At 48.2% G+C, this 15,675-nt stretch overlaps 1 protein-coding gene and 1 pseudogene across 1 annotated transcript in view; both read right to left on the reverse strand.

Annotated features, from left to right (window-relative positions):
• Nucleotides 1–15,675, reverse strand: part of RNF213 (ring finger protein 213) — a 2,876,335-nt gene that overhangs the window by 2,249,311 nt on the left and 611,349 nt on the right. The window lies entirely within an intron of this gene.
• LOC147702424 (uncharacterized) lies at nt 7,540–10,256 on the reverse strand (annotated as a pseudogene).

Here is a 15,675-nt window from a genome sequence, read left to right on the forward strand (position 1 = left end):
GGTGGGATCTCGTCGTCTGAGTCCGAGTAGTCCTCAACGGTGACGATCTCTAGGTCCGAATCTTGAGCTTCTGGAAGTTCTTGGTCATCATCAAAGATGTTGTCTGGTTCCAGTGCCTGTCGCTGCATCTCTTGCCTAGTGGCCTGTCTAATCCGGATGGTTTTCTTCTAACGGAATTGGGCACAGGCTGGGCAGGTTTCTTCCCTATGGTCTGGTGATAGGCACTTGTTGCATACTGAGTGTTTGTCAGTATGCAGAAACTTGGAGTAGCATTGTGGGCACCTTTTGAACGGGCTCCTTTTCATCAGCAGCAGGCCCACGTGGCGTCGAAAAGGACCAACGGCCTGCGTCGACTACCGGTTCGAGATGTAAAGTTCGATCGAGTCAAACAGTACCGAGCGAAAACAATACCGTCTAAGTCAAAGGCCTTTTGGCCTTAAGAAAAGTTTTGTTTCGATTCCGAAGTTGGAGTATAGGAATAACATCCGAACCCAATGGCGGAAAACAATCTGAGGATGGAGAAGATGCCCATGCGCACTGTAGTCCAGGGGAGGAGTCACCTATCTCGCGATACTTCGAAGACTCTTCCAGGACAACAAGGTGCAATCATCCGGACCCAACACTAGGCGGCGATCTATGCACAGATATGAATTCAGCATCCCACATGCCTCGAACATTTTGTTTCAGTCAAGCAGGATACATTAATTGCTGCAATAACTAATCATTTTACTGAAAAACGAGTTCCTTGTGAACATTGTTGCTGCATAATTAGCATTACCCAGTTCGCAAGGACAAATGGGTCGCTCTTGTTTTGTGAGAAATATCTTAATGCAGAGCACAACCCACGGGAGATGGCACTGCCTTGCCTTTTTTTCACACCAGAGAGTGTCACAGATAGCTGAACTTTTACTTTGGTATGATCTAGAAAACCAGCACTCTATTGGTGTCCAAGCAAGGAAGTTGCTCCTCTTTAGAGGGGTGAGGTGGAGTATAGAACACTAGCAGAGTGATGGTTTGTTTGACGTGGAACAGCGTCACAACCTTCGAAAGGAAAGATGTGTATGTCTGGAGTACCAGTATGTCTTGGAAGAAGGAAGTATAAGGTGGATTTACACAAAGAGCCTGAAGCTCACTCAAGCCCTCGCCGCTATTGCGCGCATCCATAAATCCACCATGGGGGGGAAGATCCTTCTCCTACTTAGCAGCCAAAACCTGGAATTCTCTCCCCACCCACCTCCGCCTTACACAGAACCACCTCGCCTTCAGAAAGCAACTAAAAACTTGGATATTCGATAAGTAAAGCACCCCCCCTCCCTCAAGCGCCTTGAGACCCTCTGGGTGAGTAGTGCGCTATACAAATCGCCGAACTTGAACTTGAACTCACATGCCATGCAAGGTGATGGCAATGAGGAACACAGTCTTTTAAAAAGATGCCATAAACGTCAGCTGTGAAACTGCTCGATTGGGTGGACATAAGGTAAGTCAGGAATTGATTATGATCCCATTGGGCATGACAAAAGTAGCGCTGAGAGGTTATAGCCCTTTGAAAATAAAAAATTGCATCACAAGCAGTGACCTAAACAACGAGGGCGGAGCTGGCAACTGTAGGAAAGCTGGGAAAAAAAACCTTAACTGTGCCCAAGGCAAAGGCTTGCCGGACAAGCGACAAAGCAAACAACAGAACTTCAGATCACACTGCCTGGAGGGGGTCAATCTGTTCAATGCCGCACCAAGCCACAAATCTGTCCCAACGATACAGTCCTTGTTGAGGGATGCCCGACTGCCAAGATGACCACTTATGGAAGGTCGAAGGTTTTCAGTTGTCGCTGCTCAATCGCCGAGCATAAATGTAAAAATTGAGAAGGTGCGGAGTGCTGATCTCTGCCCTAATGCTGCGTCACAAGGTCATCCCGGAGGAGTAGCTTGGTCGGAAGACATATGCTCACGCCTGAATGTTCTAGATACAATAGTTTCCATGCCCAATCTGGAGCCAGTAGGACTTGGACCCTGTCCATTCTAATATGCTTGGAAACTTAGAGCAGGAGTGGTATTAGCGGAAAGGCATACAGATGGCCAGAGTTCTACTCTAGGAGGCACGCATCCATGACTGAAAGACACCTTGAAAAGTACAATACAACGAAGCTCTGACATTGTGTGTTCTAGGCAGTGCTGTAAATATTGAGCCAAGGTTCTCCCCATTTGTGGAAAAGAACTTGTGCCATCTCAGGGTGTAGCTGTTGCTCGTGATCCACAGGCGTAGACAGCTGAGCTCCTCTGCCCTTGCATTCAATGATACTGCCAGGTAGTTCTCCACCATGAAACTTCCTTGCTGGTACAGCCATTTCCATAGGTGCAAGGCCTCCTGGGACGGGGTACTTGACATCTACCCCTCCCTTTATGTTGTAGTACAAATGGCAGTGGAGTTTCCATAAGCACCGGTACCAGCCTCCCCTTGCTGAACGGAAAGAAGGCATTCAATGCCAAGCAGATGGCCCTCAGCTCCACAATGTTGATGTGAAGCTGGGACTCTGTCTAAAGACCGGAGGCCTCTGTTCTCCATCTCTCCCAGATGGCTGTCCCTAACCCAGAAGCAATGCATTGAACTACAGTGTCAGCTCTAGATGGGAAAGGGGAAGGGGTCTGCCACTGACCCAATCACAGTCCAATAACCACCACTGCAGATCTTTAGCTGTATCCACCGAAATCTGGATGTGGTGAAATAGGTGCCTTAAGTGTTGGACACACAGGGACTTCAGATACTATTGCAGAGCCTGCATCAACCACCTGTCATGCTCGACCAGCAAGATGCAGAAGGCCATCAGTGCCAGCAGCCTCAGAGTCAACCTCGCTGAAAACCAGGACCTAGTCTGAAAAATGGCAATCGTAACTTGAATGTCCTTGACTGTCTTTCCCGCGAGGGAAGGCACAAAATTAGAATGGCTTTCATGAAGTGGAGTGTCTGAGAAGGAGTCAGGTGTGACTTCGGCATGTTGATAGCAAATCTCAAAGATGACAGGAGCTTCCCCATAGTCTGGAGGTGGTTTACAACTGCCTGGGGTGAGCCCGCCTCAGAAGCCAGTTTTTAATGAAGGGGAAGACTAGAACCCTTGACCCCTGAAGGTGAGCGGACACCACTGCTATCCCTTTTGTAAGACGAGGGGCAAAGCAAATCGGAAATGTTACTTTACACAAACCTAAGGCAGCGCAGATGGACCCAGGATGAGTATTAGAAAATAGGCATGCTGCAGGTACAATGCTACTATCGAGCTCCAGGGTCGAAGGTAGACAACACCTTGGCCAGGTGAGCATTTTTTATTTCTTCTTCTAGAGGAAGGCTTTGAGAGGGTGCAGGTCTAGAATAGGCCAAAAACCCCTGTCCTTCTTGGGCACCTGAAAGTAACAGGAATAATATCCACACCATACTTCTGGCACCACCACCCTCTCTATAGCCCCTTTGACCAAAAAGATTTGCACTTCCTGACCCAAATGTGGAGATGATCCTCAGTCAGTAGCTTAAGGGACAGTGGAAGGTGCACCAGAGGAGAGAGGAAGGGCAAGGTGTATCCCTAGCAGACAATCTGTAGTGCCCACCTATCCGATGTGATGACTCGCCAGCCTGATAAGAATCTGTATATTCTGCCTCCCACTGGGTGGCTTTGTCCGTTCAAGGATACTGGTGGGGCCACAGGAGGGTTTGGTAGGCTGGGTGCTACATGGACCTTAGCCACAGGGGTAGTGGGCACCACAGATGCTACCACAAAACTTTTGGGTTCTCTGTGATTAATTGGATGGGTTGGTGGTAAAAGACTCCTCATAGAAACTTGCAAAAGTAGCAATGGAATTCTTGCAGTTGGCGAGGTGGGTAGGAAAGGCGCAGAGAGTGAGCAGTAGCCTTGCTCTCCTTAAAACTCTGGGGAGCAGAATCAGCTTTTTAACTCCCAGAGCTTTGCTTGTGTGTTTTTTTTACTGCCACACATTTGATTGGCCATTGCGTAATGCTTCTACAAAATAAATCACGCAAATGGCCAAAGGCTCAGGTATGTCCCACCTTATCTTTAAATATCCCCTCCCAGAGCCTATGTGTCTCTTGAGCGAGCTCAGTAATTAGCGGCGTGCAGTGTGCCCGCTGCAGGGCAGGCTGCATTCCAGTATCCGGTTACTTTCGCCACCACTCTGATAGAAACCAGACATAGCACCCCTCCTCTATTCCTCTTTCCCCTCAGCCGATCCCTTTGTTTACAAGCAGTTGCTATCATGCTTTATAGAACTCTCCTCTGCATTCGAGAACTGTGCTCTTGTCATTCGTATCTAAATGTTTTGATGGTCTAATTATTTAAATTGTTGTTTACATGAAATTTCCTTCATGATTTAAATTGAGCAGACGCCCAAAGTCACCCTTTCAAGTATATTGAATATGCTACTTACCAGTATGCATCTGTTCTTGGCATGTAGGGCTGCTAACATTCATATCTTAGCATTAGATCGCCGCCTAGTGTTGGGTCCGGATGATCGCACATTGTTGTCCTGGAAGAGTCTTCGAAGTATCCTGAGATAGGTGGCTCCTCCCCTGGACTACAGTGCGCATGGGCATCGGCTCCATCCCCAGATTGTTTTTCGCCATTGTGGCAGAGGATGGAGTGACAAGTGTAAAGGATGTCCATGCTAATGATTGAATACAATAGTATATCTGCAGCTGCGACAGGCACCGGGGAGGAGGGTGGGCGATATGAATGTTAGCAGCCCTACATGCCAAGAACAGATGCATACTGGTAAGTAGCATATTCAGTTCGAGGCATGTGGGCTGCTAAATTCATATCTTAGCATAGAATACATAGCAGTCCCTCCATCAGCGGCGGTTGCCTGTGCCAGCTGCAGAAACCTGAAAAAGTGTCTTGAGAACAGCCTGTCCTACAGCCGCTTGCTGCTTGGAATGCACATCAACACAGTAGTGTTTTGTAAAGGTATGTGGTGTAACCCACGTGGCTGCTCTGCAAATGTCCTCTAAAGGAATGTTCCCTAGGAAAGCCATGGATGCCCCCAATTTGCGTGTGGAGTGCGCCCTTGAGGGTACTGTTAAAGTGCGCTTGGCCTTTTGATAACAGATTTGAATGCACTTAACAATCCATCTGGCTATTCCTGCTTTGGAAATCGGGTTGCCTTTGTGTTGTGGTGAGAAGGCAACAAAAAGTTGTTTTGTTTTCCTAAAGTGTTGTGTCCTGTCTATGTAGTACATCAACGCCCTCCGTACGTCTAACGTATGGAGCATTCTTTCCGCCACTGTTTGTGGGTTTTGGAAGAATGCCGGCAAGTCGATAGTTTGGTTGAGATGAAATTGTGACACCACCTTCGGAAGGAATTTGGGGTTAGTACGTAGCACTACCCTATTTGGATGAATCTGAATGAATGGCTCTTGGATTGTGAGCGCCTGTAGCTCACTAACACGCCTCAGTGACGTAATAGCAATTAGGAAAGCTACTTTCCACGTTAGGAATTGTAGTTCACACGAGTGCAGTGGCTCAAATGGTGGTCCCATCAGTCTGGTGAGGTCCACATTGAGGTTCCACACCGGAGCTGGCGGTGTTCTTGTAAAGATGTAACAGATAGCAAATGATGTTAGGGATAGATGCATCTAGCGGGTTTATGTCATTGGCTGCACAGTAAATGACAAAACGCTTCCATTTTGCGGCATAGCATGCTCTGGTTGTTGGTTTCCTCGCCTCCTTGATGATGTTCATGCATTCAGGAGGTAGGTTGAGGTATCCAAACTCTAAGACTTCAGGAGCCAGATCGCTAGGTTGAGCTGTTGCGGATCTGGATGCTGAATTTCTCCATGGTTCTGCGTCAAAAGCCTGGGCGTGAGGCGCAGTCTTTGATGCGGTACCACAGAGAATTCGAGGAACGTGGTGTACCAGGCCTGGCGCGCCCACGTTGGAGCAACTAGGATGAGTGTCATCGAGTGTTGCCTTAGTTTTCTCGCCACCAGTGGTATCAGAGGTGTCGGCGGAAAAGCGTACGCAAATTTGCCTGACCAGTTCATCCATATCGCATTGCCCTGTGATTGCGGGTGTGGGAACCTGGCGGCGAAGCTTTGGCATTTTGCGTTCTCCCTTGTGGCGAACAGGTCTATCTCTGGACGACCCCACTTTTGGAAGTACGGCTGGAGTACTGATGGGTGTATCTCCCACTCGTGCATTTGATGGCTGTATCTGCTGAGCAGATCCGCCATCTGATTGTCCTTCCCAGGGAGGTGTTCTGCCATGAGGAAGATGTTCCTCTGAATGGCCCACTTCCACATGCTCTGAGCCAGATGAGACAGCTGCGGTGAGTGGGTGCCCCCCTGCTTTTGGATGTAGTACATCGCGGTCATGTTGTCCGTCCGGACTAACACTACTTTGTTGCACAGATGTACAATGAAGGACTTGAGCGCCATGAAGATCGCCATCAGTTCTAGATAGTTGATGTGCATCTTCTGTTGCTGCGTCGTCCATAGTCCCTGCACCGTGTAAGTGAGCAGATGAGCTCCCCATCCCTGGAGAGATGCGTCCGTTGTCAGGATAACCTGTGGCACTGGCTCCTGGAACAGTCGGCCCTTGCAAAGGTTGTGTGGAGTCCACCAATGCAGAGAGTCGTATGCCCGACTGGTAACCAACACTAGGTCTGTTAATTGTCCCTGAGCCTGTGTCCACTGATTTGCTAAGCACTCCTGGAGCGGGCGCATATGCAGCCGTGCGTGAGGGACTATGAAGATGCAGGAGGCCATCATGCCTATCAACTGCATGAACACTCTCGCTGGAAGTGAGTGTTTTGGTCTGAACTTTTGGATTAGAGACTGCATGCCGTCTATCCTGACTTGGTTCGGTTGAGCTTTGGCCGTCAGGGTGTTGATTGTCGCACCCAGAAACTGCCGGACATGTGCCGGCTGAAGATGCGACTTTGGGTAATTCAACGAGAAACCCAGGTCGTGAAGGAGGTGAATGGTAGTTGACATGTCCGCGGCGCACTGTTGTTCCGACTTGGCTTGAACGAGCCAGTCGTCCAGGTAGGGGTAGACATGGATGTTCTGCCTCCTGAGGTGCGCTGCTACTGTCGCCAGGCACTTGGTAAACACCCTTGGGGCCGTAGTGACTCCGAAGGGTAGGACCTTGAACTGATAATGCTTGCCTTGGATAGTGAACCTGAGGTATTTTCTGTGGGACGGGTGTAGTGGAATGTGGAAATAAGCATCCTTGAGGTCTAAGGTTGCTAAGAAGTCTCCTTGGTTTAACAAGGGAAGAATCTGTTGCAGTGTAAGCATATGGAAGTGTTCTGACAGTATATACAGATTGAGGGGACGGAGATCCAGAATCGGTCTGAGAGATCCGTCCTTCTTTGGAATGAGGAAGTACAGGGAATATACCCCCGTGCCTTCCTCCCCCACTGGCACGAGCTCGATTGCTCCTTTTTGCAGCATCACCACCACTTCCTGCTGCAATAAGTGCAAGTGCTCTGCGGACATAGGTCTTTGCCTTGGTGGAATGTTGGGTGGAGTGGATTTTAACTCTAGACAATAACCGTACTGGATAAGTTGTCGCACCCACCTGTCTGTGGTGATGTTGATCCAGACGGGCAGGAACTGCTGTAGTCTCCCCCCGACAGGTGTTAAGTGGTCGGGGGGCAGTGACCGAGAGTCACTGTTTGCTTGGGGTAGAGGAGCGTGAGTTGTTGTTTCCTCTGCCGCGTCCTCTGGTGCTGTTTCCCCTGTAGCCCCCCTTGTTCTGTTTGGGGTACGAGGATTGTGCTCCACCTCTAGAGAATTGTGACTGCTGACCCATCTGTCCTCTGGTGACTCCACGGGCACCTGAGCGACGAAAATTATTGCCACGAAACTGTTGTGATTGTAGGGCCCCCATAGACTTAGCAGTTTCGGTGTCTTTTTTAATTTTTTCTAGGGTGGTGTCAACATCTGGACCAAACAGTCTATCAGGATTGACTGGTTGATTAAGTATGGTTGCTTGAATGTCAGGTTTAAACCCCGATATGCGGAGCCACGCCTGTCGTCTCAGCATGACGCTAGTGTTAATGGTCCTAGCGGCTGTGTCCGCGGCATCAAGTGCACACTTTATGGCCGCGTTGGAGATCAGTTGCCCTTCCTGTATAATTATTTTGGTGCCCTCTTGAAACTGCGGAGGCAGGTGTTGCACAATTTGCTCTAGGGTGTCGTAATGCGACCTATCATAACGTGCCAATAGTGCCTGTGTATTTGCAATACGCCAGAAATTGGCAGCCTGCGCAGCTACTCGTTTGCCTCCTGCCTCTAGCACTTTGGACTCCTTATCCGGGGGAGGAGCTTCACCCGTTGTTTGGGAGTTGGCCCTTTTTCTGGCATTTGCGACCACCAGGGAGTCAAGCGGCAACTGTCCCCGAATGTATGCAGGATCTGCAGGTGCTGGTCTGTACTTCTTTTCAATACGTGGATTGACCACCCTCGCCCTGGTAGGCTCTTTAAAGATGTCCGCAGCATGCTTGAGGACCCCTTTGAGCATAGGCAGTGTCTTTAAAGTTCTTTCTGAAACTGAAAAAGTGTCGAATAGAAAGTCTTCTTCAACTGGGTCAGCATGCATGTCCACATCATGATTAGCAGCTGCCCTCTCAATGAGTGCATGGAAACCTGCAGAATCCTCTGTTGGGGATGCACGTGTATTGAAAGGCTGTGGGTCCTGTCCCACATTTTGGGTGTCTTGGTCCCCAATGTCATCATATGAATCCGGCTGTGAATCTGGTTCATTGACTGGGAAAGTATATTGGGCATCTTCATCATAACCCTCACTTTCAGAGTGGTCTGGAGACGGAGTTGGGCTTCTTCTTGGAGGAGGCTGGATAGGTTCCATGAGGCCCGAGGCGTCCTGGGGAAACTTTTTCTTCTTCAGGGGGATGACATAGGAGTCCACCGGCTGTGAAGTGATCCTCCTCTTGTAAAGGGTCAATTTGCCCGTGTCTGCGTCGATAAAACACTCAGAATCCTCTTCTGAGTCGAGTACTCGACCTGAAGATGCCCCTGCCGTCGAAGAATCCGACTTCTTTGACGTCGATTTTGTTGAAAAGGCCTTCGGCGCCTCTTTTGGCGGCAGAAGGAAGAGGAGTTTACTTGCAGGCTTGACCGGAATGTCTATCGCCTTCTGCGGCGATGGCGCCGGCGCCGACGAAGCAGAGGCCATCTCCCTAATTCTTTGTAGTGAAGAAGCGATGGGGGACGCATCACTGACCGTGGCCTTTGGCACCGACGAGGAGGCCTTGCCTTCGGATCCGACGTCGTGTTGGCCCTTCTGAGTCTTGGACGATGATGCCGCGTCCGCCGACCCAGAGTCCTTGGACCGATGCGCAGATGTGCCAGCCTTCGATCCGTGTGACTTTGACGGCACTGCTTCTACCACGCGTCCGACAACCGAAGTCCCAGTCGGAGCTGGAGCCGTGTCGCTGGCTTTGGCGGGCTTAGCCGGCGTCGCAGCGCTTGACCTGTGCGTGCCACCTTTCTTAGAGGATCCCTCCTCTGGCGCCGATTTCGACACTGTGGAATCGACAGATTTCTTCGACTTCTGTGGACCGGAGGTCGACGGAGTCGATGAAGCAGCGGGCTTAGTCGTTTTCGCTGGTACGGCCGCCATCTTAGGGACGCTCGAGTCTTTAAGTTTCGGTTTCGGTTTTGGGTCGGCCATTTTAGGTGTAGTCGATACCGTAGGTTTCAGTTTCGGTTTCGATACCCTCTGCGCAGCAAGTATGTCCGTGGCCGGGCCTGAAGGCGGGGCCGTGGCTTGCGCTACGGGGTCTTGGGTAAGGCCGACAGGCGATCCCGTGACCCGCTCCTTATGTCCGTAAACTTCGGGGCATAGCTCGTCCCCTGAGCTATCTTCCGCGGCCCCATAAACCTCTTCGACGTCCCCTACCTCGTCGACGTATTCAAGGCCTTGACCCACGACTCCGTCGTCGTCTTCCGGATCTGCCTCGACCTCCGTCTCGGGCGGGGAGATTTGAAGATGATGGCTTTGGTCCTCGTCTTCTTGGTCGTCGAAGATGTTTTCTGGATCCGGGGCCGCTTGCTTGGCCTCAAGGCGCACCGCGCGCCGAATCTTGAGTGTCTTCTTTGACCTGAAACTCGCACAGGCCATGCAGTTGTCTTCGTTATGGTCTGGTGAAAGGCATTTGTTACAGACCGGGTGTACGTCTATATGTGGGTATTTGGACCCACAGAGCAGACAGAGTTTAAACGGACTCCGCTCCATGTTGGAAAGTCGCTGTCGAGTCGCGATGAGAAGGCCTCGATGTCCGAAGAGTGCAAAAACTCCGCTGATTCCGGCTCCGAGAGACGGAAGAACTCGAGACCGCACGCAAACAATACCGACGTAAAGAATACAAGGCCTTTTGGCCGTTTAAAGTTATGTTTTCTCGGTTCCGACAGAGAGACGTCGAGACCGCATCCGAACCCAATGGCGGAAAAAAACAATCTGGGGATGGAGCCGATGCCCATGCGCACTGTAGTCCAGGGGAGGAGCCACCTATCTCAGGATACTTCGAAGACTCTTCCAGGACAACAATGTGCGATCATCCGGACCCAACACTAGGCGGCGATCTAATGCTAAGATATGAATTTAGCAGCCCACATGCCTCGAACATCATGTTTAGCGCTACCTTTACTACGAACAAATTCAGCTCTTTTTCTTCTTCAATCATATCCCAATGTTGTAGCGTCCACCTCACATCTGTTGAAATCACCGTCCCACGCTTTCCCATTTGATCTGTCAGTTGCGGTGTACCAGCACACCAGCCCCAACAGCACCTAGCGGCTCCACACCAGTGTGCACGGCTCCACACCAGTGTGCACGTAGGCGCGTGGAGTCAGAATTATTCCCAGGCCAGTTCCTTCATCAGAGCAACATTTTTACAACGCCCTCGTAACTGACAGGACTTCCAAGGTCACAGTTAAGGTGAGAGACAGCCTCACGCTGCTGCTCTCGTTTTCTCTATACTACTTTAACGGTGATCTAATTTACACTGATTCCACCCTCCCCAGCCACCCTCCCCCATTACAGAACCTAACTGATGGGAATTCTGTTCCTAACGAGATTACAACTAGATGGTAGATCTTTATCTCTCCTATTGAGGTGAGAGGCTGTTTGTTCGCCATGGCGCCTAATTTAGGGTGACCAGACGTCTCGGATTTGCCCAGACAGTCCCGGTTTTTCACCGGCTGTCCCAGCAGATTTCTGTAATTTTGGCTCATGTCCCGGTTTTTAGAGTGGGTCGACTGAAAACATTGAGAGGCACTTTTTTGGGTGTTATAAAGCTGTGCTAATGAGCACCTGTTATAAGTAAGCAGTTTAATATGTATGATGTTGGTTGTAGAAATAAAAATGCTACTTACCAGTATGCATCTGTTCTTGGCATTTAGGGCTGCAGATTCACACACTAGTGCATAGATTGCAATCTAGTGGTGGGCCCGGGTGATTACACTTTGTTGTGGTCATGGAAGAGTCTTTGTATGGTAGATGACGCCTCCTCTGGAGTACAGTGCTTTTGGGCATCGACTCCATCTTCAGATAGTTTTTCGCCATTACGGGAAATGATGGAGTTGTGTGAGAACAGAAAGAGATGTCCATGTATAGTGTATCTAATTAAGATATTACTGGAACAGATAGAGACAGCCGGGGAGGTGGGTGGGTGTGTGTGAATCTGCACTCCTACATGCCAACAACAGATGCATACAGGTAAGTAGCATTTTCCGTTCGAGGCATATGAGCTGCAGATCACACATTAGTGCATTACTTGCATAGCAGTTCTCTCCCTTAGCGGTGAGTACCAGCATCTGTTGCAGTGGTTTGGAATACTGTTCTGAGTACAGCCTGGCCCACACTAGCTTTTTGTTTTGCTTACACATCTACACAGTAGTGATTTGTGAATGTGTGCGGTGTAGACCATGTAGCTGCTTCGCAGATATCATCTAAGGGAATGTTCCCCAAAAATGCCATAGATGCCCCTAGTTTACAGGTGGAATGAGCCATAGGGGGAATGGATGGAATGCGTTTTGCTTTTTGGTAGCAAACTTGAATGCATTTAACAATCCCCCTTTCAATCACAGTTTTTGAAATGGGATTACCTTTGTGTGGAGGAGAAAAGGGCAAAAAAAAGCTGGTTTGTTTTACGAAATGGCTTTGTCCTATCAAAATAGTAGAGGAGAGCTCTTTTAACATCTAATGTATGTAGAGCTCTTTCAGCAACTGTTTGAGGTTGGATTAAGAATATTGGCTACTCAACAGGCTGATTGAGATGGAACGGTGAAATGACTTTTGGGAGGAATTTTAGATTTGTCCTTAGAACCACTTTTTTGTGATGGAATTGCAAGAATGGATCTTTTTTTTTGTAAGGTAAGGTAAGGTTTGGCTCTTGAATTGAGTGATGTTTTAGCCACTAGAAAAGCAACTTTCCATGAAATAAATTTTAATTCACACTTATGCAAAGGGTCAAATGGAGGACCCATGAGCCTGGTGAGAACAATGTTCAGGTTCCATACAGGGGAGGGTGGAACCCTGGTAGGAATTATTCTTTTGAGGCCTTCCATGAAGGCTTTGATGGCAAGAACTTTAAATAATGATACATGCTGTCTGTTTTTAAGGTAAGCTGCTATAGCAGCAAGATGTAACCTGATTGAGGAGTATGCTAAACTACATTTGTAGAGATGCAGAAAGTAGCATATGATGTTCTGGATAGAAACATCTAGTGGGCTGATCTTGTTATTGGTGCAATATATAACAAATATTTTCCATTTAGCTGCGTAGCAAAGTCTAGTGATGGGACATCTAGCTTCTTTGATTAAGATATCCAAATTCTTAGACCTCAGGAGCCAAATCGCCAGGTTGAGCTGCATGGGGTCTGGATGCATGATCTCTCCATGGTTCTGTGTTAGCAGGTGTGGTGAGAGTTGCAGTTTTTGATGTGGTACGACAGAGTTCTAGTAGTGTGGTGTACCATGGTTGCCTTGCACATGTTGGTGCAATGAGAATCAGAGTGAGGGAGTGTTGCTGCAGCGTGCGCACCACAAACAGAAGGAGTCGGAGAGGTGGAAAAGCGTACGCAAATCTGCCTGACCAACTCATCCATATCGCATTTCCTTTGGACAATGGGTGTGGATACCTGGCGGCGGAGCTTGGGCATTTGGAGTTTAGGTGTGTGGCGAACAGATCTATTTGTGGCTGTCCCCACAGTTGAAAGAAAGGTCAGCGCCTTGAGACCCTTCCAGGTGAGTAGAGCGCTATACAAATGTCTTCATTGATTGATTGATTGAACAACTTGCGGATGAAGTTCCCACTCGTGAATCTGTTGTCTCTGACTCAACTGTCTGCAACTTGATTGTGAACTCCTGGTAGGTGTTCTGCTAGTAGGTAGATGTTTTGAGGCATCGCCCACCTCCATATGCTCTGCGCCAGCCGGGAGAGCTGCAAGGAGTGTGTTCTTCCCTGTTTTTGAATGTAGTACATGGCTGTCATATTGTCTGTGCGGACTAAGACAGTCTTGCCTGATAGGTAATTTTGAAAAGGTTTTAGAGCTAGAAAGATGGCTAGCAACTCCAGATGGTTTATGTGTAGCAGCGTTTGGTGTGCTGTCCATCTGCCCCATACTGTCTGCTCTGACAAATGAGACCCCAGTCGGTGAGGGATGCATCTGAGGTTAGCATTACCTGTAGAACTGGCTCGAGTAACGGCCGTCCTTTGGAAAGATTTTTGGTGTTCTACCACTGCAGAGAGTGATGTGTGCCGCTGTGGACCACCACTAGATCTGTTAATTGACCTGGAGCCTTGTTCCACTGGCTTGCTAAGCAATCTTGTAGGGGGCGCATCTGGAGTCTTGCGTGCGGTACTACGAAAATGCAAGATGCCATCATCCCGATTAGTAGCATGAACACTCAAGCTGGTAGTGAGTGTTGCGGTTGACATTTTTGTATAAAGGCTTGCATGCTTTGTATTCAAACTGGATTGGGGGACGAAAGTAATTTGGATATATCTATTGTGGCACCTAGATACTGTTGAGACAGGTAGGAACTGTTGTAATCTCCCCCTGCCAGGAGTGGAATGGTCTGGGGAGGGGAGGGAAGTCACTGCTTGGGAGCGGAGGCGGTATAGGTGTTGTTACCTCTGCCTCCACCTTTAGTATTGTTGCCTCTGTATCCTCCTCTATAATAACCTCTATCGGGAGAGGATTGGGTGGAAGCATTGTAAGAAGAGGAGGCAGTATTGGTAGGAAATGTTGTTGAGGCGCCCCCTGTCGGAGGAGCAATGAAAGGAAGCTCTGGGAGTTTGATATTGTAAAGCTCCCATAGATTTTGCAGAGTCAGTGTACTTTTTAATTTTCTCAAGAGAGCGGTATCAAATGTAGGACCAAACAGATGTTGTTGATCAAAGGGTTGATTGAGAATACTAGTTTTTACTTCTGGTTTGAAAGCCGAAATATGCAGCCACATTACAAAAAGGGGGGGTTGAACCCAAGCAGTCACGGGGACCTGGGCGATATTTGGTACATGTAAAGGGGACCCCGTAAGAGAAATAGTGTTGTGTCAACAAACCAACAGTAATTATTCAGACACTTTCAAGAGGCACAGAAGAACATCAAAAATTTCTTTCAAAATAGGTACTGTAATTTATTAACAATACCTTGCAGTGGTATCACAATTTTAAAGAATTTTATGCAATTGTTGCAATTTGTGCCCCGGGAAATGGGGAGGTGAGGAGAGGGGAAAGGGGAGTACTCAAGGGAGTGTAAGGAAAGAATGAACACAGTTAAAGAGACAAGTGATAAGTACAAAAGTTACCAACACAATCAAAAGGAATACAAATACATAAGCCAAAAAATCTAGGCATACGATGATTAGTTATTTCACATAAGAACTTTCAAGGGACACACAGTCAGTACAAAACTGTAGAGGGCAGGTGCCGGAAGTTTTCTGAGGAACACCGTCGACGTTTCGACCCCTATATGTAGGCTGAGTCCAGTCCTTAAGTGGGGTCTTCATCAGGACAAATGCGACAAGGGGAGTGAGGGGCAATCCTGTCAGATAAATTAATAATAATAAATTAATAAGTATTACAACATAGCCAGTAGATTCAGACTATGATGAAGATTGGGATGGTATTTGAGAAAAATAGTTACCATGGAGTCGTGGCCCCACAGAGCTCGCGACGTGGAACAATGATGGACTGTACATAAGTCACAGGTCGATCATAGTAAAAATGAATCTCAAAACTACAGAGGAGAGAGGACAACCAGTGAAGGAGGGCTTAAACATTACTTTAAGCAAGCAATTTAATATGACCCAAAACAGTATGGGATCAACTGATAAATTAAATTGGGACTGATGGACATTACTTTAAGCAAGCAATTTAATATGACCCAAAACAGTATGGGATCAACTGATAAATTGTATTGGGACTGATGGACGGCTCCACTACGTAAGTGTGGGTTTAGGGACCTTTAACGGTGATGTGGGTCAGTTGGTTTTTTCAAACCTGTATCTAAACAGGTAAGTGGGGGTCAATGCAGCCCATCGAATACGTGGGCTAGTGGGTTGACACCACTGAGTAGGGGAATTTCAATTAGTCGACATGATTCAGTAAGTAATGAAAAAACCGAAACATCTATCTAGAAGCCTTAACA

This window comes from Lissotriton vulgaris, chromosome 7 (genome assembly GCF_964263255.1).
Source record: "Lissotriton vulgaris chromosome 7, aLisVul1.2, whole genome shotgun sequence".
NCBI classification, from domain to species: Eukaryota; Metazoa; Chordata; class Amphibia; order Caudata; family Salamandridae; genus Lissotriton; species Lissotriton vulgaris.